This window comes from Chlorocebus sabaeus, chromosome 15 (assembly GCF_047675955.1).
Source record: "Chlorocebus sabaeus isolate Y175 chromosome 15, mChlSab1.0.hap1, whole genome shotgun sequence".
NCBI lineage: Eukaryota > Metazoa > Chordata > Mammalia > Primates > Cercopithecidae > Chlorocebus > Chlorocebus sabaeus.
This window is the reverse complement of record NC_132918.1, coordinates 4,196,496-4,221,038: the sequence shown is the minus strand read 5'-3', so window position 1 is coordinate 4,221,038 and position 24,543 is coordinate 4,196,496. Positions and strand designations below refer to the sequence as shown.

At 40.2% G+C, this 24,543-nt stretch overlaps 1 protein-coding gene across 8 annotated transcripts in view; it reads left to right on the top strand.

Annotated features, from left to right (window-relative positions):
- The window catches only part of MAP3K13 (mitogen-activated protein kinase kinase kinase 13), a 193,653-nt gene that overhangs the window by 58,575 nt on the left and 110,535 nt on the right, over window positions 1-24,543 (top strand). For 4 of the 8 annotated variants that reach the window (XM_007971857.3, XM_073023383.1, XM_073023384.1 and 1 more), the window contains exon 1: window positions 20,756-21,419. The exons of the other annotated variants lie outside the window; for them this stretch is intronic. The gene's annotated coding sequence lies outside the window, so the exon portion shown is untranslated. Of the gene's footprint in view, window positions 1-20,755; window positions 21,420-24,543 lie in introns of those variants that run through there. 8 annotated transcript variants of the gene reach the window in all.

Sequence of the window (24,543 nt, the reverse complement as noted above, 5' to 3'; positions counted from 1 at the left end):
ATGCTGCTCCTAGATTCCTGCCCCTCAGAGACTGTGTGAGATAATAAATGTTAGTTGTTTTAAGTTGTTAAGTTTTGGGGCAATCTGCATGCTGCAGTGCACAAGTAATACGCTCATCTGTCCGTTCTGCAGTTTTCAGTGCAACCTGCAAGCTGCTCTATGTGTCTTATCTATACCACAGGCTTTTGCTATTTTAGAAACATACTGGGAAATGAGACTTTTATATAAAGAAACTCCAGGATGACATAGACAACACTTTTAGGAAACAAAGGACATTGGAAGGCAAGAGTATTTTCATAACTCTGCTAACTGTCTAATACAATACTAGGTATGATTGTTGCCACTGATATTAGGTCTATAAATCACGCTTATTTGAGTCATCAGGAAAGATGTTTGTTATGTTACTCACTATTATTTATATAAAAAGGAGTATTAGAGTATGCCATTATAATCTTTATTAGATGCTTTCTATAACTGTTTTCTATAAATGTAAAGCAAGTTGTTTCCAGGTGGAATGGTGTGAAGTTCTGCGGGTGTATTAATTTTCTCTTGCTGCATAACAATATAATCACAAACTTAGTGGCTCAAAACAATATACCTTTGTCACCTCGGTTACTGGGCATGGCCTACCTGTGTCCTCCTCTGAGGGTCTCACATAACTTCATTCAGGGGTGCGTTCTCATCTGGATGCTCAACTGGGGAACTCATAGACATAAGTTATTAACACCATTCAGGTCCTTGTGGTTTTAGGGTGTGGTTGTAGTACCAAGAACCATAGTTTTTTTATTTTGCTTTTTTCTCCCTGTTGGCTAAAGTCTGCCCTTAGGTCATAGAGGCCACCCACATTTCCTTGCCACAGGGGGTTCCCCAACATGGCCACTAGCCTCCTTCCAGCTAGCAAGGGAGGGAGAGACTCCAGACAAGTACTCCAGCTTTATATAGCATATTCATATATTACGTGCATATAATCATGTTCATCCTTTTCTGTATTCTATTGATTGGAAGCAAGTGTTACACTCAAAGAGAGGGAATCACACAAGGGTGTGAACACTAGAAGGTAAGGATCATCAGGGCCATCTTAAGAGTTTGTCTGCCATAATAGGCCTGGAGATTATGCAAATCCTACTTGCAGGCTGGAATTAATGCCTTATCAAAGATGGTTTCTGTACCTAAGAGGCAATGGAGTGCCTTGTTTTTATTTTTTTCCTCCTCTGTGCTGCAAAAGGGTGACTCTCAGCAGGTTGTTTTTTATTTATTTATTTATTTATTTATTTGAGGCAGAGTCTCGCTCTGTCGCCAGGCTGGAGTGCGGTGGCGTGATCTTGGCTCCCTGCAACCTCCGCCTCCCAGGGTCAAGTGATTCTCCTGCCTCAGCCTCCCGAATAGCTGGGACTACAGGCACACACCACCATGCCTGGCTAATTTTTGTATTTTTAGTAGAGGTGGGGTTTCACCATGTTGACCAGGATGGTCTCAATCTCTTGACCTTGTGATCTGCCTGCCTTGGCCTCCCAAAGTGCTGGGATTGCAGGTGTGAGCCACTGTGTCTGGCCAGGTATTTTTTAATGACTAGAAATGGAATAATAAAAGGCAGGAGGGTAAAAAATATACATGAACCCAAAACATACCTTCAAACTGGAATGTACTGTAGCTAGAAACAGCTTGGCATACAACTAGCTAGACTGACCTAAGCAAAGGCTTCCTGCATATGAGGAGCCACATAACCCCAAAACATACCTTCAAACTGGCATGTACTGTAGCTAGAGACAGCTTGGCATGCAGCTAACTAGATTGACCTAAGCAAAGGCTTCGTGCCTATGAGGAGCCAAAGGTGCTATTTTTAGGAGCATACAGGGAACCCATTTCCAGGAGATCAAAGATACGGGGCAAAAACTTTTATTATTTGTTCCAGTGAATGTGATAGATCACAAATCTACCTTGCTATAGGATATGCATGCATTCATTCATTTAGAAAATTGCTATTAAATGTTTCCCACACACAAGGCCCTTTGCTAGGTGCTACCCAATTTTGCATATGTTGATGGAGTATGTCCGAGGGAAAGAGTGCCACCATCTACTGTCTATACCTGCTATGGGTCTGGGAAGAGGCATAGAGGCCTAGGCATGTGCCTAGCGTCTGCTAGTCCTGGCATATAGTGTTTTTCCAAGAAGTTTGGTGGTAAAGAAAAGGGGAGTGAGTCGATAAGTCAGAAGGAAATTTTGAAAAGGAGAGACATGGACATGCTTATAGGCAAAGGAGAAACCCAGCCAATAAGAAGAGACAAGATGATGTGTGACAAAAGAATCTGTTATATAATAGGTGCTCAGTTAATTATCGCACCCCGCTCCTTACACAGTTTCTCCTTGCTTCTTTTTTCTTAACCATATATTACCCTGCTCTACTATATGCTATACATGGCAGTAGATACCAAACTGAATATGCGCTTGACCCCTTTCCCTTTATGCCCCATCCAGCTTGGAACTATCATTAGCCATTTATCACTTCCGCCACCCCTTATCAGCCTTTGGTCTGTCCTCCTCTGACTATGCCCAACACAGAGTACCTCCTTAATCATATTTTCAGCTACCATGTTGATTGCTTTGCATCCTCAGTCAGGCCCTCACGACTGATTGGTGGCCTTTCATTTCTATCTGTCATTTCCCACAGTGGCTGTCGAAACCTCTCTTGCTCCATAGAATCCCAAATCTGTCACCTTTTCCTTTCACCAGGTGATCTGCCTTCTATAATGTTGTTGGAAGTGGGATCTCGCAACTTCATGTCTACTAATCTCATATTTTTTTTTTTTTTTGAGACAGAGTCTCGCTCTGTCGCCCAGGCTGGGGTGCAGTGCAACCTCTACCTCCTGGGTTCAAGTGATTCTCCTGCCTCAGCCTCCTGAGTAGCTGGGATTACAGGCATGCGCCACCAGCTAATTTTTGTATTGTTAGTAAAGACAGGGTTTCACTATGCTGACCAGGCTGGTCTTGAACTCCAGACCTCAGGTGGTCACCCACCTTGGCCTCCCAAAATGCTGGGATTATAGGCGTGAGCCACTGTGCCCAGCCCCGTTTCTACTAATCTCATCATCTTTTATTGCCATCTACACTTTTCTGTTTTCTCTCAAAAAAGTACACACACACACACACACGTAAACACATACACCTTCTTCTGGTTAAGGCTTTTCATTCCAAATCCTCCCACCTCCTCAAAGTTTATCCCAGCCATGACCATCCCTCACTCTAGTGAAAAGACACACTATCTATTACAGCATAGTGCAGGGGTCTGCAATGCCCTGGCCACTGACTGATGCTGGTCCATGGCCTGTTAGGAACTGGTCCGCACAGCAGATGAGCAGCAGGACAGTGAGCTAAGCTTCATCTGGTATTTACAGCTGCTCGCCATCACTTGCATTATTGCCTGAGCTTCTCCTCCTGTCAGATCAGCAGTGGCATTAGATTTTCATAGGAGCAGGAAACCTATTGTGAACTGCACATGTGAAGGATCTTGGTTGCGTGCCCTTTATGAGAATCTAATGCCTGATCTGTCACTGTCCCCCATCACCTCCAGATGGGACTGTCTAGTTGCAGGAGAACAAGTTCAGGGCTCCCACTGGTTCTACATTATGGTGATTTGTGTAATTATTTCATTATATATTACAATGTGACCATAGAAATAAAGTGGGCCGGGTGTGGTGGTTCACGCCTGTAATCCCAGCACTTTGGGAGGCCGAGGTGGGCGGATCACGAGGTCAGGAGATCGAGACCATCCTGGCTAACATGGTGAAACCCCATCTCTACTAAAAATACAAAAAATGAGCCGGGCGTGGTGGCGGCGCCTGTAGTCCCAGCTACTTGGGAGGCTGAGGCAAGAGAATGGTGTGAACCGGGAGGTGGAGCTTGCAGTGAGCCAAGATCATGCCACTGCACACCAGCCTGGGCGACAGAGCAAGACTGTCAGAAAGAAAGAAAGAAAGAGAGAGAGAGAGAGACAGAAAGAAAGGAAGGAAGGAAGGAAGGAAGGAAGGAAGGAAGGAAGGAAGGAAGGAAGGAAGGAAGGAAGGAAGGAAGGAAGGAAGGAAGGAAGGAAGGAAGGAAGGAGAGAAAGAGCACAATAAATGTAATGCACTTGAATCATCCTGAAGCCACCCCCTCCCATTCCGCGCCCTGAATCCATAGAAAAATTATCTTCCACGAAACCAGTCCCTGGTGCCAAAAAGGTTGGAAACTGCTGGCATAGTGTATTACAGAATCATTTTCAGGCTATCTTGCTTAAATTAGAAGGGAAAAAAATTGTAACAAGTTTTGTTTTTGTTTTACCTCACGTACCTATTATTTATTTGTGGTGAGACATTTAAAATCTATTCTTGCAATTTTTCATGTGGTGTGGAATACGTTGTTATTACCTACAGTCACTGTGTTGTACAAGAGCTCTCCTGAACTTACTCCTTCTAACTGAAGTTTTGTATCCTTTGACCAGCACCTCCCCAAAACCCCAATAACATGTTTTTTAAAGTTAAAATAATTTGGTTAAAATAGCAGTAAACATTTCTTACCTTATCAACTTTTGTAACTTTTCCCAAAAGCAATACATTTGTACTTCACAGAGAATCTAGAAATTTATATTAAAAGAGAAGAAAATAAAACCACCAGTCTCTCTATATCCAGAGATAGGCATGATATATGTATGATCTAAATCCTTCATCCTTCTAGTCATCTACACGTGTTGATCACCTGGTATCCATTATTGTGTTGCTTGCCTTTTTTCACACTTTGTCATGAATATTTGTATCTGTTCTTACACATTTTAGTATACAACCTGTAAAGGTTTTAAGTGTTCTATTGAATAGTTTTATCATAATTTATTTAAGACCTTCCATTGTTAGGAGTATTATATTATTCCCAGTTATTTTTGTTTTAAACAATTATGTGACGAAATCCTTGTAGCTAGATTGTTTTGCAGAGTACTGATTATTTATTTAGAATTAATTTCTCAAACTTGAATCTTGGGTCAAAAGATATTTACATTTTAAGTCTACTGATACCTATTGCCAAATTGTACTTCAAAAAACTTGCAGCAATTATTTAGCCATCAGCAGTATAGAAGAGTACCTATTTTGCTATACCCTTTCCACAGGGTGCAACATTCTTGTCTGTGAATTGCTTGTTCGTTAACCTTTTCCTCCTCCTCCCTCTGCCTTATTAGTATGTTTATCTGTCTACCTTGATAATTTTTGAACTCACATTTGTTCAAATTAGTAAAAGTGAATTTTGCACTTCATTTTTCTAATACTTTTGAATTGAGGTGTTCATAACACAAAGGAAGATTTGCTTTTTTTTTTTTTTTTTTTGACAGAGTCTCGCTCTGTCACCAGGCTGCAGTGCAGTGGCATGATCTCGGCTCACTGCAACCTCCACCTCCCGGGTTCAAGCGATTCTCCTGCCTCAGCCTCTCAAGTAGCTGAGACTACAGGCATGCGCCACCACGCCCAGCTAATTTTTTGTATTTTTAGTAGAGATGGGATTTCACCATGTTGGCCAGGATGATCTCGATCTCTTAACCTCGTGATCCACCCGCCTCAGCCTCCCAAAGTGCTGGAATTACAGGCATGAACCACTGCGCCCAGCCAAGACTTGTTTTCATATTGAACAGACTACAGATTATGTATATAGATATAGGTATATCAAGGTGTAGCTTTACAAAGCCATTTAATACTGTTCTGTGTAGCTTACTTACTCTATTTCTTTATACATCTCTATTTACTCTATTTCTTATATGTTGCCTTATTGATCATCATTCAGAGGCCTGGAATAATTAATAGTTTAGTTAAAAGTAAAGCATGACACTGATCTCAGTCTACTTGTCGGACTTATAAATTATTCTTTAATACTAGCCCATTTTCTCTTTCACATTTTTAAAACATATTTTTTAGGTTTGCAGTAGATGGCAGCAGCAGAAAGCATTCTTTCATTCAATTGAAAATGTCATGAGGCATTTTGAGGGAACAATACAAAAGAACTTGCCCTAAATGTGAAGAACTTGTGATGGAGGCGATTTCAGAAATATCAATGTAGGTGGGCGCGGTGGCTCACGCCTGTAATCCCCACACTTTGGGAGGTTGAGGCGGGTGGATCACCTGAGGTCAGGAGTTCGAGACCAGCCTGACCAACATGGTGAAACCCTGTCTCTACTAAAAATACAAAATTAGCCTGGTGTGTGTGGTGGTGCACGCCTGTAATCCCAGTTACTTAGGAGGCTGAGGCAGGAGAATTGCTTGAATCTGAGAGGCAATGGTTGCAGTGAGCCAAGATCACATCATTACACTGCAGCCTGGGCAACAAGAGCAAAACTCCGTCTCAAAAAAAAAAAAAAAGAAAAGAAAAGAAAAGAAAAAGAAATATAAATGTAGCATGAAATTGGTAACTATTTTATACCCCAACTAAGCAGTGAGCTCCAACAAATAATCTCCTGGGGAAAATGGATTTAATTTTCCAAATGTTGCATCATTTACTAATTACAGTATATTTTACTGGTTTTCTGGAATTCTCCTTTTTCCTCCTACCTCTCTTTATATTTACTTATAGTGAAAGCCACTTCAAGGCACCAGCCTCTTTTCTAGACAAATGGCCCTTTCCAGATGACCATTTATTATGGAGCCTTGAGTAATTTAATAAACTAAAAATACATGCTCAGAAAATGTGGCCTTTTTAGGCCACTGCTTCTATTTTGAATGATCTTTAATGGAGCTTCATTTTGCTCATTTTGAAATTTAGGCTCAATACCTCTCTTGAGTATTTGTAATAATTTTCTCTAGATTATAACATTCCCCCTAAAGTTAGACAAGCATTTTCTGTAATTCACTCATGACAGGAGCAAGCAACACTACCACAGAGGACCTATGGACATGTCGCTTTTCTTTCCAAACTATACTAACAGGTGGGTATTCTGTCCCATAGACCACGAGGGGTGGCTAAAAGATAGGCCTGGCCAGGCATTGATGGCTCACCCTTGTAATCCCAGCACTCTGGGAGGCCGAGGCTGGTGGATCACGAGATCAAGAGATCGAGACCTTCCTGGCCAACATGGTGAAACCCTGTCTTTACTAAAAATGCGAAAATTAGCTGGGCGTGGTGATGTGCACCAGTAGTCCCAGCTACTCAGGAGGCTGAGGCAGGACAGTCGCTGGAACCCGGGAGGCGAAGGTTGCAGTGAGCCGAGATCGCGCCACTGCACTCCAGCCTGGCGACAGAGCGAGACTCCGTCTCAAAAATAAATAAATAAATAGATAGATAGATAGATAGATAGATAGATAGATAGATAAATGAAAGATAGGCCTAGTGGTTATGGGTTTTGAAAAGAAAAGAGGAGCACCTGGTACTTTGGCTGGTTGAAAAGCTAATGGTGTTTTCAAAGGCAGAGAAATCAGATTGTTCTGAACTGGAAACAATCAGAGGCTGTAAGCATATGGAACTGTAATCAAAGGGTTCCATTTCTACCTATACTTTTTTAAAAAAAATTTAGATTCAAGGGGCACATATGCAGGTTTGTTACATTGGTATATTGTGTCATGCTGGGGTTTGGGCTTCTACTGAACCCATCACGCTAATATTGAACTTAATACCCAGTAGATGGTTTTTCAGTCCTTGCTGTCCTCCCTCCCTTCCTCAGTGTCTCTTATTTCTATCTTTATGTCCACGTGTCCCCATTATTTAGCTCTCACTTATAAGTGAAAACATGTAGTATTTAGTTCTCTGTTTCTGCATTCATCCATTCAGGATAATGGCCTCCAGCTGCATCCATGTTGTAGCAAAGGACATGACTTCATTCTTTTTATGGCTGTGTAGAATTCCATGGTGTATATGATCTACCCAGTCTTAAGACTGTCTCAAAATAAAAAAGAACAGATTGAGAGTCACCTAACTGAAGATGGTCTGGAGTGGTTTTCAAAAATTGTATTTTGGAGTGAAGAATTTTTTCACCCTTAATTCCATCCCAGCCCAAATTCTGTGTGTGAGATATATTAAGAAAGGAAACTTTCCAGTTCTAGACTGTAAGCTTCTTCAGGGTGGGGACTGTGTATTGATCACCAGATCTCAGCTCAGTGCCAGCACATACCGAGTGCTCTGAAGAGTTTCCTGAATGAATAAATGAAGTTAACTGCCTTACAGTGACTCTTTCCTTTCATGCCTCCCTAAGACTCCCCTTCTCCTTATATGCCCTTAACTTGCTGTGTGCATATGGTGCAGTAGGCAGGAACTCTTCCTCCTCCACCAGGACACAGCTTAGAAGAGAGGTTTCTGGTAAAGAATGTCTATTGTTGGTTAGTCAGCATAAGGGAGACCCCGGGGCCAAAGCCTTCTGAGGTGGTTTTTAAAAGATTAAAGCATCAACATTTTCCAGGCCACAGAAAAATAGAAATTTTTATAAAAATTTAAAATACATTTCCAGACCCTAGCATATTTTATTAGGTTCAACAGAGCACTTTTGAATTGATCCAAAGATTCTCAAATCATATATTTCCAAAGCACTTCTGTTATCAGAACTGCTTCTGTGACACCTTTTTTTTTTTTTTTTGAGACGGAGCTTTGCTCTTGTTGCCCAGGCTGGAGTGCAATGGCGCAATCTCGGCTCACTAGACCCTCCACCTCCCGGGTTCAAGCAGTTCTCCTGCCTCAGCCTCCTGAGTAGTTGGGATTACAGGCATGCATCACCACGCCTGGCTAATTTTTTGTATTTTTAGTGGAGACGGGGTTTCACCATGTTGGTCAGGCTAGTCTCAAACTTGCGACCTCAGATGATCCACCTGCCTCAGCCTCCCAAAGTATTGAGATTACAGTCGTGAGCCACTGCGCCCAGCTTCCTATGACACTTTTTTGACCATTTTCACTTATATCTTGTTGGATCTCTGACTATAATTGCTTGGGTCCATGTTTCTTGTTTGTTCATCCTTGTTTTAATCATACTCTATGGTATGCTAGCATTTTCTCTTACGTTATGTTTCAGATACTTTTGAGACAAAATATGTGATTTTCACACCAATCAGAATGGCTATTACTAGAAAGTCAAAAAATAACAGATTCTGGCAAGGTCACAGAGAAAAGGGAACGCGTATACCCTGTTGACAGGAATGTAAATAGTTCAGCCATTGTGGAAAGCAGTTTGACAATTTCTCAAAGAACTTAAAACAGAACTACCATTCGACATAGCAGTCCCATGATTCAGTATACACTCAAAGGAAAAGAAATCGTTCTACCATAAAGACACCTACATGCATATAATCATCACGGCACTCTTCACTATAGCTCAAACATGGAATCAACCTTTCAACAGTAGATTGGATAAAGAAAATGTGGTACATATACACCATGGAATACTACACAACCATAAAAAAGAATGAGATAATGTTCTGTGCAGCAACATGGATGGAGCTGGAGGCCATTATCCTAAGTGAACTAATCCAGGAACAGAACACTAAACTCCACATGTTCTTACTTATAAGTGGGAGCTAAACATTGAGTACACATGGACAATAGACACCAGGGCCTATTTGAAGGTGGAGGGTGGGAGGAGGATGCAGACTAAAAACCTACCTATTGGGCACTATGCCTATTACCTGGGTGATGAGATAATCTGTACACCGAGCCCCCATGACACACAATTTATCTGCATAACAAACCTGTACATGTATGCCTGAAACTAAAATAAAAGTTTTTTAAAATCTGATTTTAAAAATTCTTGTTGACTTTCGTTTAGAATTGAGGACAGTTTTCTATGTCCCAGGATTACTGAGTGAATGTTAACTGACTCTGCCAAAGAAAGAGGCAGTATTAGTGGTCACTGTTATCCACAGATGGGATGATGTCATGCAAAGAAGATCCCAGGAGACTGGTAATCAATTCCTGGCTCTGCCATGAATTCCAAGACTGTGGACAAATCTCTGAACTTGCATTTATTCATATGTTAAAAAAAGGAAGACAGAATAGATTGAGTTTTAAGATTTCTCCCAGTAGGCCGGGTGCGCTGGCTCACGCCTGTAATCCCAGCACTTTGGGAGGCTGAGGCGGGGCGGATCACGAGGTCAGGAGATCGAGACCATCCTGGCTAACACGGGAAAACCCCATCTCTATTAAAAATGCAAAAAATTAGCCGGGCGTGGCAGCAGGCACCTGTAGTCCCAGCTACTTGGGAGGCCGAGGCAAGAGAATGGTGTGAACCTGGGAGGCGGAGCTTGCAGTGAGCTGAGATCACACCACTGCACTCCAGCCTGGGCGACTGAGCGAGACTCTGTCTCAAAAAAAAAAAAAAAAGATTTCTCCCAGTATCTTGTTTCTCTGAGTAATTAATTATCAGAATGTCTGAAGCAATCATTTACTGATCTCATTTAATAAATAGCCACGTAACACCAAGTAGCAGGATATATTACTTGGGATACAGAGTAAGTAGCAGCAACAGAGTCTCAAAAAATTTGGTCCCTCAAAAAGGAAGAACACTCATCATTAGCAACCCTAAAGCAGGCAGGTAATTTAGGACAGATAGACAGCTTTGATTCATTAGAATATTCAAAGCCCAGGGTTACTTCTATTTGTTGTTCTGCCATTGCCTAGGGTGTTGTCATCATCTGCATAGTACAAGTTGACTCAGTGTGGCAATGGGGAAAGAGAGTCCAGGGCAGCAGCTTCATCTCTAAGAAAACCCAGAAGTTGCAAACATCACTCACATCTCATTGACTAGAACTTAGTCATGTGGTCACATGTACAGCCAGGAAAGTACAGAAATTTTTAGCAGAGTAGCTATGTACCTACCTAAAACTTTAAAAGTAGGAGTAGGGGCCGGGTGCGGTGGCTCACTCCCGTAATCCCAGCACTTTGGGAGGCCGAGGCGGGCAGATCACCTGAGGTTGGGAGTTTGAGACCAGCCTGACCAACGTGAAGAAACCCCATCTCTACTAAAAATTCAAAATTAGCCGGGCGAGGTGCCGCATGCCTGTAATCCCAACTACTCAGGAGGCTGAGGCAGGAGAATCACTTGAACCCAGGAGGCGGAGGTTGCAGTGAGCCAAGATCACACCACTGCACTCCAGCCTGGGCAACAGAGCAAAACGGTCCATCTCAAAAAATAAAAGTAGGAGTGGGGATCAAGGATTCTCTTACCTAAAGGAAAGAGGAAAGATTGGATACTGGAGGACAATCTCTACCACTATACCTTCTGTTATAATTTTAAGCCACTAAAACAATTTTTATTTTCCTATGTATTGTGTTTCTTGTCTAGTGAAATAGGCTGAGATCAGGTTTTGTGATTTATTCATATGTATATATAAACCAGCATATGTTAAGTTATCTTGAACATAGATGGCATGCATTAAAAATATGTATGCTTGATTTATATATTGATTAAATCAGCACTGTGGCCAGCCCCCTTCTTCACTCCTATATTCTCCTGTATCTACTTATTACTTGTTTAATGAATGCTACCTGTACAGCTTTAATTCCTAACCTAGGTGAACAGACTAGATTGGAACCTATGAAATAAAATTTTAAAAATACAATAGAAATCGATCGATTCAGGGCAGGTTGCTGCTAGTAACGACTACTATCTTTTACTACTTGACGTAAAGATATTACTATTCTATCTTGGAGTAGAACAATTACATGTAATGAAAAACCAAGAGCTTTCCAATGCGGCTTCATTATTTAATTTTAAGTGTATTTCCTGGACATAACGTATAATTACTTTCATGAGTACACTTTAAAACAGAGTTTTTCCCTGAAAGATTTTTGGGTTCTGCCCCCTCTGTCCCCTTCATCAGTGTTAATAGTAAAGAGATGACTATAGTGCTGGGTATTGTTAAAAGAAAAACTTCAGCCAAATTAAATTTAAAGGAGTTTAATTGAGCAATGAACGATTCGTGAATTCGGCAGCCCCCGGAATCACAGCAGATTCAGAGACTCCAGCGCAGCCATGGGATGGAAGAGGATTTATGGACAGCAAAAGGAAAGTGACAGTACAGAAGATGAAAGCAAGGTGCAGAAACAGCTGGGTTGGTTCCAGCTCGCCATTTGCCTTATTTGAACGTGGTTCGAACAGTTGGCTACATTTGATTGGCAAAACCCAGTGACTGGCATAGGTGTGGGCTACAGTCGGTTTACACCTCCACTTGTTACAGTTTACGATGTACAGAAAAATCTTTAGGCCAAACTTAAATACATAAAGAGGCTGCTTTAGGCTAAATTTCACTTACCAGGATGACTCTACGTAGTATGGACCTGTTTATGGATGGTTATATAAGGCTCATTTTAAACACTGACTTCACAGTTTACTGATTCAGTGTTAATATCTTACCATCTTTAACTTCTAGTTCTTCACTTGCTGTACTCACACACTGTAATCTTATATTAGAATGAAAAGTACTAATGTGTGCCTTACCAGTTTTACATTTGATGTGGACCTTGGGGGAATTGTCCCTGCTCTCTCATATCCAGTTTCCCCAGATCCTTCCCCTTCAAGGTCTACCTCCTTATTGAAACTGACCATAACCACCCCCGCCCCCACCCACCCCAAATGGTCATTCCATCAAAAAGAAGAAAGACTTAATTCAAGCTCTGGGTAAGAGAGTGGCAGTGCAGACTGGGGCTAGTAGAGCAAACTGCAGCATTAGACCAGGCTGTGTTTGTGTAAGGACAAGCCTTTACTCCCTTCACAAGTGTGCCAACTTGCCAAAGATAAGTAAATCATAAGAATCGGCTATCGTCTGGTCTAGAAAGAGCGGCTCTTGGCCTTGAGTCAGCCTCACTTCACATTCCCAGAGCTCTTGATGAGCCTCAACTTGAGGCATCTTTGTTCTTGTCATATATGTCTCCAGGGGACTTAGATGTTTCCCTAAGGGACGGGACATATCTATCTGCCAAGGGTCTGCTCCTACCTCTCTATGTCAACAGAGGGCAGCAGAGAGCACCACCCGGTAGCCTAACCTGTAGGCTTCAAACCAGGGCAATAGCAATCCAAGTGCCTAGGGAAGCAAATGCATGGGGAGTGTACCCGTTGCCCCCATTCATCCCGTCCCCCAGATCATTTACAAAGAACGTCTAGGACCAGATTTGCTCCCAATTATTATTTCTGGAATTTAGGTATCTGAACTTCCAAAAGAGTGCAATATAATGAAGATACATTAAGGCCGGGCACGGTGGCTCACACCTGTAATCCCAGCACTTTGGGAGGCCGAGGTGGGCAGATCACTTGAGGTCAGCAGTCTGAGACTGGCCAACATGACGAAAACCCATCTCTACTAAAAATGGAAAAATTAGCCTGGCGTTGTGGTGCACACCTGTAAGCCCAGCTACTCGGGAGGCCGAAGCAGGAGAATCGCTTGAACCCGAGAGACGGAGGTTACAGTAAACTGAGATCACACCACTGCACTCCAGCCTGGGCGACAGAGTGAGTGAGACTCCATCTCATAAAAACCAACCAAACAAACAAAAAGCAAAGAGAACTCAGAATTGACTTTAAAATGAAAGTCAGAAAAAGGATAGGTCACAGGAAAAATATGCTTTTATAACCTTTGAATAGAGAAAAATAGAAAACAAATTAAGAGATTCAAAGTTATAATCTGTCAACCACAGAATAAGAATAACCTGTGAGAAAAAGCATGAAATTCAGAAATATAAAATATATATTTAGTTATAGTTTTGATTATGAGGTTATTAAGTAACATAACTAACATTGTTTACCATGTTGAGGTGCTATGCTATACCTATAATTACTTCCATTTTGCAGTGAGTCACAGAACATTTAAGTAACCTTGCCCAGGGCTTCAGAATTAATGTATCTTAAAGCCTGGATGAATTGAGATAAACGGTAAAAAGATTTCTGTGAAAGTCACTGACTTCAAAATATCAAAGGTAGAGCTTGCTGTTGAGAGGAAATATTGGGTCTTTAAAATGTTGAACTTTTGATAATGACAAAGATAATAACAATAAAGTGTAAATACCATGTAAGAGTTAGAAAGTAAGAAGTGTAAACACCATGTAAGAAGACAGAACCTGAAAGTTAATCTACCAACGTATTGAAATTATTAGTGTCAAAAAAGGAATTCTGTAGTACAGGGAATCTGATTTTAATTTGGTTTTATTGAATAGGATGAAAGAGAATCAATTAATGACATTGTGTTAATAAGGACTCTTTTGGCTGCAAGTGACAGAAACCTATATCAAACTGGTTTAAGTTTGTGTCTTTTTTCAAGGGGAGTGGGGAGGAAGGGATTGATTGGCTTATGTAATTGGGAGGTTCAGCAGAGTAACTGGCTTCAGACAAGACTGAAGTTAGATGCCCAGTGGCCTTTTTCAGGAATCTGTCTTCTTTCCTTTATCTCTGGTCTGCTTTCCTCTGCCCTATATATGGATGGAGACGACAGCCCTCTGCCTACTTGTCCTTACAGCTAGTGTCCTGATGAAACAAATGTTCAGCCCCCACCCTATCAATAGTTGTCAAACATCCTGGGGATGACTTGGATGATGCTTATTGGCTGACTTGGAGGATGTGTCTATCCTTTCACTAATTATTACGACCAGGGAGTTGAGTTGACCAGCCTTGTGCCACGTGGTCACTCTTGGAGCACTCGCCATATGAACTAAAAGTAGGGGAGAGATAGTTCCTTCAAATGGGGAAGATACAGAGGCGGACTTTATGTATGTATGTATGTATGTACGTATGTATTGAGATGGAGCCTTGCTCTGTCGCCCGACTTTAAAAGGCAGATATCCACTACTCTGATGTTTTGGTATTGAATTCTATAACCTGCAATATGTGGCTAAAGAGGAAATGCCAACTTGTGTCTAGCTAAATAAGGGGAGAAATTAAAACAGGATCAAAAGAATGGAAGTCAGACAGTTAAGAGGTTTTTTTGGTTTTTTGTTTTTTTGTGTTTTTTTTTCTCTCTCTCTCTTTCTCTTTTTACATGAGCTCTAAGAAAGTAGTATGAATTCTAGGCCAGGTGTGGTGGCTCACGCCTGTAATCCCAGCACTTTGGGAGGCCGAGGCGGGCGGATCACCTGAGGTCAGGAGTTCAAGACCAGCCTGGCCAACATGGTGAAACCCCGTCTCTACTAAAAACACAGCAAAAATTAGCTGCATGTGGTGGCGGACGCCTGTAATCTCAGCTACTTGGGAGAGTAAGGCAGGAGAATTGCTTGAACCCAGGAGGTGGAGATTATGATGAGCTGAGATCATGCCATTGCACTGTAGCCTGGGCAACAAGAGTGAAACTCCATCTAAAAGAAAGAAAGTATCAATTCTATGTGGATGAGTAAAGTAATGTATAAAGTCTTCTTTTCTCTTTCAATGTATAAAGTACCTTTGCAAATTCAGTATATTATTTTTAATCCTACAAAGGTGCGGTTTATGGTATTTTGCCAGAATTTGTATGTTACAGAATGGTGTATTTTGGGGATGGTAAATATTTTATTAATTGAGAAATCTGTCTACTTTTGATTTGCTTCAGTACATTTGTGTTATCAATGAGAGAAGAATCTTACATCCCTCATTGGCAGTTATCCTTTTGACAAGAATAACACATTAAAGCTTCATTAAGCTGTTAAGATTTATTCTGAATAGCGCATAATATCATAAGCAATTGCTTTTCTCCAGCTGGCTAGATATTTTATTATCCTTTAATAAAAAATATTGAATAGTTAAGTCCAATTAACTCAGGATATTCTTTAAAGTTTGCCATAATGTGTACCTTTAATGTAAAGATGACTGTAGAATTTAATATGAGGCTTTCATCTTCTTAAAAGTTTACAGATATGTATTTAGTGCAAATTTTTATTTATAGCGTACCTTTTCAAAAAGAGTTTGAAGTGCTTATCATAAAAAAACAATGCATATAATAAGATTAACAATAGAGTAATCCATCCCAAAACAAGAAAGAGAAAGCAAGTATGCATATAAATATATAGTTTTGTGCTTAGCTTATTTTAAAGCATATGAATTTTAAAGTTGGCTCTGAGCTTCCCAGCTCAGGGTCGAAAAAATGAAAATTCAGTGCATTACATCGTAGTCATCTAAAAGGTAGACAGACACCTAATAATTCTTCAAGAACAGAAAATTTTTCCTTCATATTAGGTTGTAAAACAAATTCCTCATATGAATTCCTTACATGGAAGATATCATTCAAGGTAATGGACAACACAGAAGCAATATGAATCTTCCTTATAATAATTTTTAATAAAAGCAAGACCATAACACTCAGTGATAGTTATTCTGCTAAGGTGTATTAGGCTAATGATATTTAGATAGCAGGTAGCTTTCTGATGATCTCCCTTGACAAAAGGATAGATTTGAGTGAGCTTATAAGGATGTTTTCCCTTAGATGTTTCTTAAAAATCACTTTCTCAGCTAGGCATTTAATGGGAGCTGGACAGGGAAAAAATGGCAGTATAATAATAATCTATTGAGGTCTTTGAATATTGAAATTCAGTTGCTGACCAAGGCTCCATATACTTTGGTGTGGAAATAGGGTTAACATTCTGATATGAAAGTGGAGAATTCTGACCAGCATTCCCAACTAGGAGACAGACTGTTTTCCAAATTAATTCACATCATTTTATACAAGCTACGTCTTTATGTAGAAAAAATGTAGCTGCTTTTTAAAAACAATGAATAGAGCTCTTGATCAGCTAGCATAACTACCTGAAGATTCCCCGGATCTGTTTCAGAACCCCAAAGATATTCCCCAACCACCTGAAGGAAAATGACTTGGATGAACTTTCCTTTGGAAGTTGGGTCACGAATAGATATTTTTAGAATTTCCTGAAAAGATTTTGTACTAGTCTGTGTTCACGCTGATGATAAAGACACACCTGAGACTGGGCAATTTACAAAAGAAAGAGATTTAGTTGGACTTACAGTTCCACGTGGCTGGGGAAACCTCACAATTATGGCGGAAGGCAAGGAGGAGCAAGTTACATCTTACATGGATGGCAGCAGGCAAAGAGAGAGTGAGGAAGTTGCAAAAGTGGAAACCCCTGACCGTGGGGATTATGGGATTATAATTCAAGATGAGATTTGGGTGGGGACACAGAGTCGAACCATATCAGATCTGTTCAAGATTTATTATAAGCAAAATAAAGATGTTGTATTATTTCCTATGGTTCTGATTCCTGGATCTGCACAGTTGTTGAAATTTCCCTTGTTGAGAGAGTAGCAGAATCTCAATAACAAAATAAAACCAGCTACCAGTATCATTTACTGAGTATCTTCTGTATGTAGATACTGTGTGCAACTCTTTACATGTGTTATAATATTACTTTAACCTTCACACAATAATATAGGCTATTATTGTCCCCATTCTAATAATGAGAAAACTGAAACTCAGGTTTACCTGAATATCCATAACTAGTAAGTGGCAGAAACAGGATTTGAGCCCAGATCTCTTTACCAGCTTTTAACCACTACACACTGTTGTCTGTGAAGGAAATTTGAGTCTCCATGTATTAGCATTTGAGATCACTAAACTCTTTCTTTTTCCTGGCATTTCTGACAAAAATTGCCCATGGATCATGATACTTCGGACTTGATTCTGGCTTAAATGAGTTGTTTTGCTTTTTTAAAAACACATTTTTTTCCTCAAAAAAACTCCAAAACTAGAATAGCTTATATTTTTATAGCAGAATTTTTGTACCTTAATTTCTACCTATAGATTTTTATCTAATAATTAGTTTTAAATATATTCATGCATAACGAGACTAGAGTCATTTTCCAGTTATTACTGAAGTTTGAGGAGATTCATTTGGTTCTTAAAAGAGCTTACTCACCTTGATAATAGCTTTGCAGTCCTCTACACTTAGTATGCCCATGTGCTGAAATTAAAAATTACTTATAATGTTGGGACTTGGCTTGTTATCTCTAGAGTTGCATTGTTCCATACCATAACCACCAGTTACATGTTACTATTTTTGGAGTTAACTAAATTTAAATCACTTTACATTAAAAATTCACTTCCTCAAGAACACTAGCCATCTTTCAAATGCTCAGTAGCCACATGTGGCTACTGTGTTAGTGCAAATTATGGAACACTCCGTAATCACAGCAAGTTCTCTTGGGCTGTACTTCTCTAGAGTGTACATTTTTCATGCCTCTATCTCCTTTCCTATCTTCTGCTTCTAAAATGATAATGACTTCCTCCAAGACTGAGTTCTATATCTTCCATAATTTGATGAGACAGCTTATCTTTCCAATGATTTTCCATGATAGCTGACATGGAGGAGTCTTTGTTGGCCTAGCTGATGTTCCTGTGGTATGGGAAGCATGCTCACCCAGGCCAAGTTTATCTTACTAAAGCGGCAAGTCCATAAAGCCAGCGAGTTTTTATTTTCCAGGTTATATATTGAGCCAAGAATCTTAGGTGACTGTTATTAGAAGCATTTATAGACCTTGTTTTGTTGAATTGCTTCAGAGACTACTCCCATCCCTAGTAGACTTATTATTAGTAATTTTGTTGCTATCAAACCTTACAGAAAACCTTCTACAACAGCTTTAGCCACTTTTTGTTTGTTTGTTTTGGAGAGGGAGTCTTGCTCTGTCACCAGGCTGGAGTACAGTGGCGCGATCTCGGTTCACTGCAACCTCTGCCTCCTGGGTTCAAGTGATTCTCATGCCTTAGCTTCCCAAGTAGCTGGGATTACAGATGTGCCCCATCACGCCCAGCTAATTTTTGTATTTTTAGTAGAGACAGGGTTTCACCATTTTGGCCAGGCTCGTCTCAAACTCCTGACCTCAGATGATCTGCCCACCTTGGCCTCCCAATGTGCTGGGAATACAGGTGTGAGCCACCACACCTGGCTAGCTTTAGCTGTCTGTAAAAACAACAACAACAACAACAACAATAACAACAACAGCAACAAACAGCTTTATTGAAATATGATTGACGTAGAAAAAGCTGTAAATATTTAATGTGTACAACTTGGCTGGGCGTGGTGGCTCACATCTGTAATCCCAGCAATTTGGGAGGCCGAGGAAGAAAGATCATTTGAGCCCAGGAGTTTGAGACCCACCTGGGCAACATGGTGAGACCCCATCTCTACAAAAACTTATTGAAAAATTAGCCAGGCATGGTGGTGCATGCCTGTAGTCCCAGCTTCTCGAGAGGCTGAGGCTGGAGGATTACTTGAGCCCAGGAATTTGAGGTTGTGAGCCATGATCGCACTACTACACTCCAGCCTGGGTGACAGTGAGACCCTGTCTCCAAAAAAAAAAAAAAATATATATATATATACACACACACACACACACACACACACACACAACTTGATGTTTCTTGGCTATCTTATTGACGTAGTCCACAAAACGTTTGCCTCTTTCTATTAGTCTGTACTGTTTTGGAAGAAAAAAATTGTTTTATAAATCTGATTCTTTTAATGTATCCTGGTTGGCTTTGGTCATTGTTAAAATAAATAGAGATGTATATTCTTCATCTTTCCATTTGCTCGTTCTTTTTTTTTATTATTATTTTTTGAGACGAAGTCTTGCTCTGTCGCCCAGGCTGGAGTGCAGTGGCGCCATCTCGGCTCACTGAAAGCTCCGCCTCTCGGGTTCATGCCATTCTCTTGCCTCAGGCTCCCAAGTAGCTGGGACTACAGGCGCCCACCACCACGCCTGGCTAATTTTGTTTTTGTATTTTTAGTACAGACGGAGTTTCACCATGTTAGCCAGGATGGTCTCGATCTCCTGACCTCGTGATCCGCCCACCTTGGCCTCCCAAAGTGCTGGGATTACAGGCGTGAGCCACCGTGCCCGGCCTGTTCATTCTTAAATAATGTGGTTCACTCAGGCCTACTGGATGTGTACCAATACCGTATTTGCCTTTAGCACTCCCATGTTACCTAAGTAAACTTCTTTGGCCTATGTTCTTTGTAGTGACATTCCATAATAAGCTACTTTAGAGAAGTTTGTTGGCTATGCTGTTTGCCAACAATATTCTATTGCTTCAGTATATACGGTACACTGAATACCTTTGCTGTGTGTAAAATAATCCTGAAAAGTTTTCCTTTTCCAAATGAGCTAAGAAGTGTGCAATACTTACTAGTGGTCAGGTTTAGACCCTCCAGAACCACTTAGAAACAGGCCATCACTTTCCTTCTCTCACAGTTGTGTAAATAATCTGATTGAGAAATAGAGCAGATCTCTGTTCAGAATGTTCTTGGTCACTGGACACCTCATAACTGAGGCTTTATATTAACCACAATCGTTCTAGTTTCAAGGATTTGAGGCCATTTCCCAAGTTCAGAAAAATCATGGTCAGTATTTGTCGAGTATTAGTCATTGTGAAGTGTAGTGATGAGGAGTGGGGACAATAAATATATTCATTTCCAATTTTGCATAACTGAAAAGTGTAAAAATAAAGAAGAAAGAGATGCTTTTCGAGTGAATTTAATACAGCTGTTTTTGCTGTTAATAATAAAACATCTTACTGAAACCAAAATTTGCTCAAAGTTTCATTAAGCGCCCTTTTGGAGCTGTGTCTTAATCGACTGCCAGAAGTTGAATAAACCAATGAGGAAACACTGTACCCTACTTAAAAGTAGTAGTAAATTTTTCTTCCGTATCCACTTTTGATACATCATGAAGGTCAGCAAGATGTTACTGCTGTACAAAACAGCTACATTCATGCAATATTATTTTCCATATGCCTGTTTTCTTAGTTACTATTGTACCCATGCATTCTTCCTGACAATTTTGCTTTTACAAGTCGTGGTGGGCAGGGCGTACATGTCCACTAGTCTGCTCGTTTTAGAAATGGTTTTCCTGACTTTGACTTGTTTTTATCGCATCAGGCATATTGCTGAGCAGTAAGAAAAGGGTTGAAGAAAAGAATTCTAATGAATAAAAGATGGGATTTCTTCTATATGCATTTTTGTTAGCCTTGATTCCACCGAAATTCTATTTTGATTCCTTCATTCAATAGCAATAATAATGTTTTTATGACTATCACAGCTTGAAACACACATACACACACGCGCGCGCGCACACACACACAAACACACTCTCAAGCTGCCAGTCTGTCTTAAGGCAGTGGCAGATGCCTGATTGGCGGGCTCTGTTTATTCTGCGACCAGATTCCTCCTAAAAGAAGGAAGGCCATGTCTGCCTGAAGCCTATTGGCCAGGCCTACTCTGGACCCGCCCCTCTTTTTTTTCATGGCACACACCACAGCGAAGTCTGTGCGGAATCCTAAACCAGCCCAATTTACATCCATTCATGAATCTGTGACGTCAGCAAGCCTTTGGGCTCCTTTGCGGTGGGCTGGAGGATTGTGTGGGTGGAATCCCCCTCCCCTTTATTTTTCCAATTCTGCAAGGCTTTTAAAATTAACCTTACATCTTTTCAAAGCAAGAAAATGGAACAGCATGTGTAGGAATTCTTCGTTGTTGTGAGTATTGCTCTCTGTTTTTCCTGTTTCATCAGCATTTATTTCACAAGGACAGAATGTGTTTGTGATTTGAGGTGATTAGAAAGCTGATATTATTGAGGGCGACACCGTGAGAGAGAGAGACAGAGAGACAGAGGCGGAGAGAAACCCGAAACCCCGTTACCGCTAGGAGCCTCTGAAACTGACAGCTGGTTTTCCTTTGCTTGTCTGCCTGCTAGACGTGGACATTTTTCGTTTACGGTTCTGCACGTTACCTCGGATGCCTGCTTGGCTTTCCTTAAAGGGAGATTTATTTCTCTGAGAGGTGATGTGGATGGTATTAGCGGAAAAGCCCAGAACACCAGAAAGGTGCTGAGAAAAGCGGGGCCCGCAAGACAGAGCAGGTTCTATCCTGCGGGGCACTAGTCTTCCTTGCGGCCGTTCTTTCTGCGGTTCCTCACCCTTCACCTTGCCTTTGTTTCATATTGTGTAACAGTCAGTATCTTGCGATTGCAATTTGGGGAAGATGAATACTTGTTCAACCATTTTTCAAAAGCTCTTATGACGGGAGCCATAGTGGTGTATTTATATATATTCATAGCTCTTCTTTATGTCACTCTCTACACTTTATTTATAGTGTCAAAAACCTAAAAAGCTGCATTAGAGGGAAAGGGGGAATTATCCTTACACCTGAGTTTTTCAATATCCTCTAATGAAAACTAAGAAGTGGTTATGTATGTTCCACAATTATATTGCATAGAAATGCACACGAGTGTTTTCCTAAGATGAACTTATTAGCTGAAAATAGTTTATTCCACTGTGTTGGGGAAACATGGAAAAGTTCTGACATGTTCCAAGTGTGAAGTTGGTTTGATAGTTTGCTACTGCAGTTTTAACAAAAAGTTAGTATTTGTAATTGAATTTGTTTTCCAAGGGTCTGGTTTATTCTGGTGAAAGCTGTGAGAGTAAAGAAGAGGGATGTGACACTGTGACATGTTCTGCCCCTGGGGCAGCTCCTCAACCCGAATAATCTGACAGCGTTTTCCAACTGCTTCACTTTGAGCAATTTCTATGCCAGTCTGCAGCATGTACCCAGGTGTTCTTTTTGGTGAGAAAGCAAAATGCCTGGTATTTCTTATAGTCTAGGCTGTCATGTTTACCTTGTAAAATCAATACTTAATTTTTAGATTTTTCCATTATCTTTTCTCGTGAAGCAAGACTTCTAAATTATGGCTATAATATGTTTTGAATTGTTGTTCTTAATGAATCTTCCAACTGTAAACTCATCTAATTTCAAACTTATCATACCTGAGGATGTAACATTGTCTTTTGTTTCTCATCTTGATATTACCATCAATCATTTTGTATTTCTGAGTAGATTTGAACTTGCTGGAGTAATAGAGGGAGAACCTCTGCCTGATTCTAAATCAGATCTTTGTCCTATACTCAGACAATTGTGGTTTCATATTTTACTATTATTTTTTATTTGCTGTGTTTAACAAATGAGATAACATTTTAGACACAATATTTGTAAACACCTTGACTTATTTCAGCATTTTCCTTTTGTGTATACCTTCAGTGAGTTTGTTGAAAGTAGCAATTTCCAAGTAATTTTAAATTATTGAAGTCTACTAGCTCGAAAGATCAAATTCTTGGGATATTTTTAAAATGTTGTTTACATAATCCAACTCATCTTAAAAAATGTCTTTGATGCACATTTTGCCAAAAGAGAGCCTAATTTCTGTGAAAGAAATACTGTATGTACTTTGGATTTACTAAAGTAAAACTGTTCCTTTAAGGCACAGAGCAGATATAGAATCCTCCTCTCCCCCAACTCCCAGTGACTGTATTCTACATTATATTTATCTTCATGTATAGTGTACTTGTAGGGAAAAAAACAATAACTCTTAATTGTTTAATATCAAACAATAAAATCCTGTGTATCAGTGACTGTCAATAGATGGCTTTCTGTTTAAAAATTGAAGCTACTCCAGAAGTAGGAATTAATTTATTTAGTAAACAAAGTCAGTCAAACCAGAGCCATGTCCTGGGGAACTGTCAAAAGAATGGTTCCTAAGGGCCAGAGGCCACATCCACTGGTAGATGACAGAACAACCATACTTCGGATGGCAAAACCGGTCAGTTTGGTTTGCACCGTGTGCCTATCCTCTTTCTATGTGCTTCAGCTGAATTAATTGCTTGGTGAGCTCAAATAATTCAAGATAACCAAGATGACCAATTCTGCCAGGTGGCAGCCTGATCTTGCAATTTTGATTAAAATAAAGAACATTCCTCAAGAACACTTTGTTGCTAAAAAAAAAAAAAAAAAAAAAAAAAAAATTCAAAAAATACCACACCCTTGTTCTCTGCTATTATTCTGTAAGGATATGGGGGAGAAAAAAATTTAGAAAATGCAGTCTTTGCTCTGAAGGAATCTAGAAAGTAAAATGCCAGAAATAAACTTCAATATTAGAATTACCTTTGGAACCTTTTTCCCTTCCCTCACCCACAGCCTCCACTCACCTCTCCTCCCCTCCCCTCCTCCCTCTCTCCCTCCCTCCCTCCCTTTCTTCCTTCCTTTCCCTTTCTCTTTTCTTTTTTCCTATTTAATGGTTTTTAGTATGTTCACAGAGTTGTACAATCATCATCACAGTCAATTTTAGTACATTTTCATTATCACAAAAAGAAACCACATACCCATTAGCAGTCACTCCTCATTTCTCTTCACCCCCCAGCCCTAGGCAACCGCCAATCTGCTTTCTCTATATATAGCTTTGCTCAGTCTGGATATTTCATATAAATGAAATCATACAGTACATGCTCTTTTGTAACTAGCTTATTTCACTTAGCATAATGTTTTCAAAGTTTATCCATGTTGTAGCCTATATCAGTGCTGCTTTTCTTTTTATTGCCAAATAATATTACAGTGCACCATATTTTACTTATCCATTCATCAGTTGATAGATATTTGGGTTTCTGCTTTTTTGACTATTAGAAATAATGCATCTATGAACATTTGTGTACGTATTTTTGTGTGAATTTGTTTTAATTTCTCTTGGGTATACACCTGGGACTGGAACTGCTGGCTCATTATGATTACTATATGTTTAACATTTTCAGGAGATGCCAAATTGTTTTCCAAACT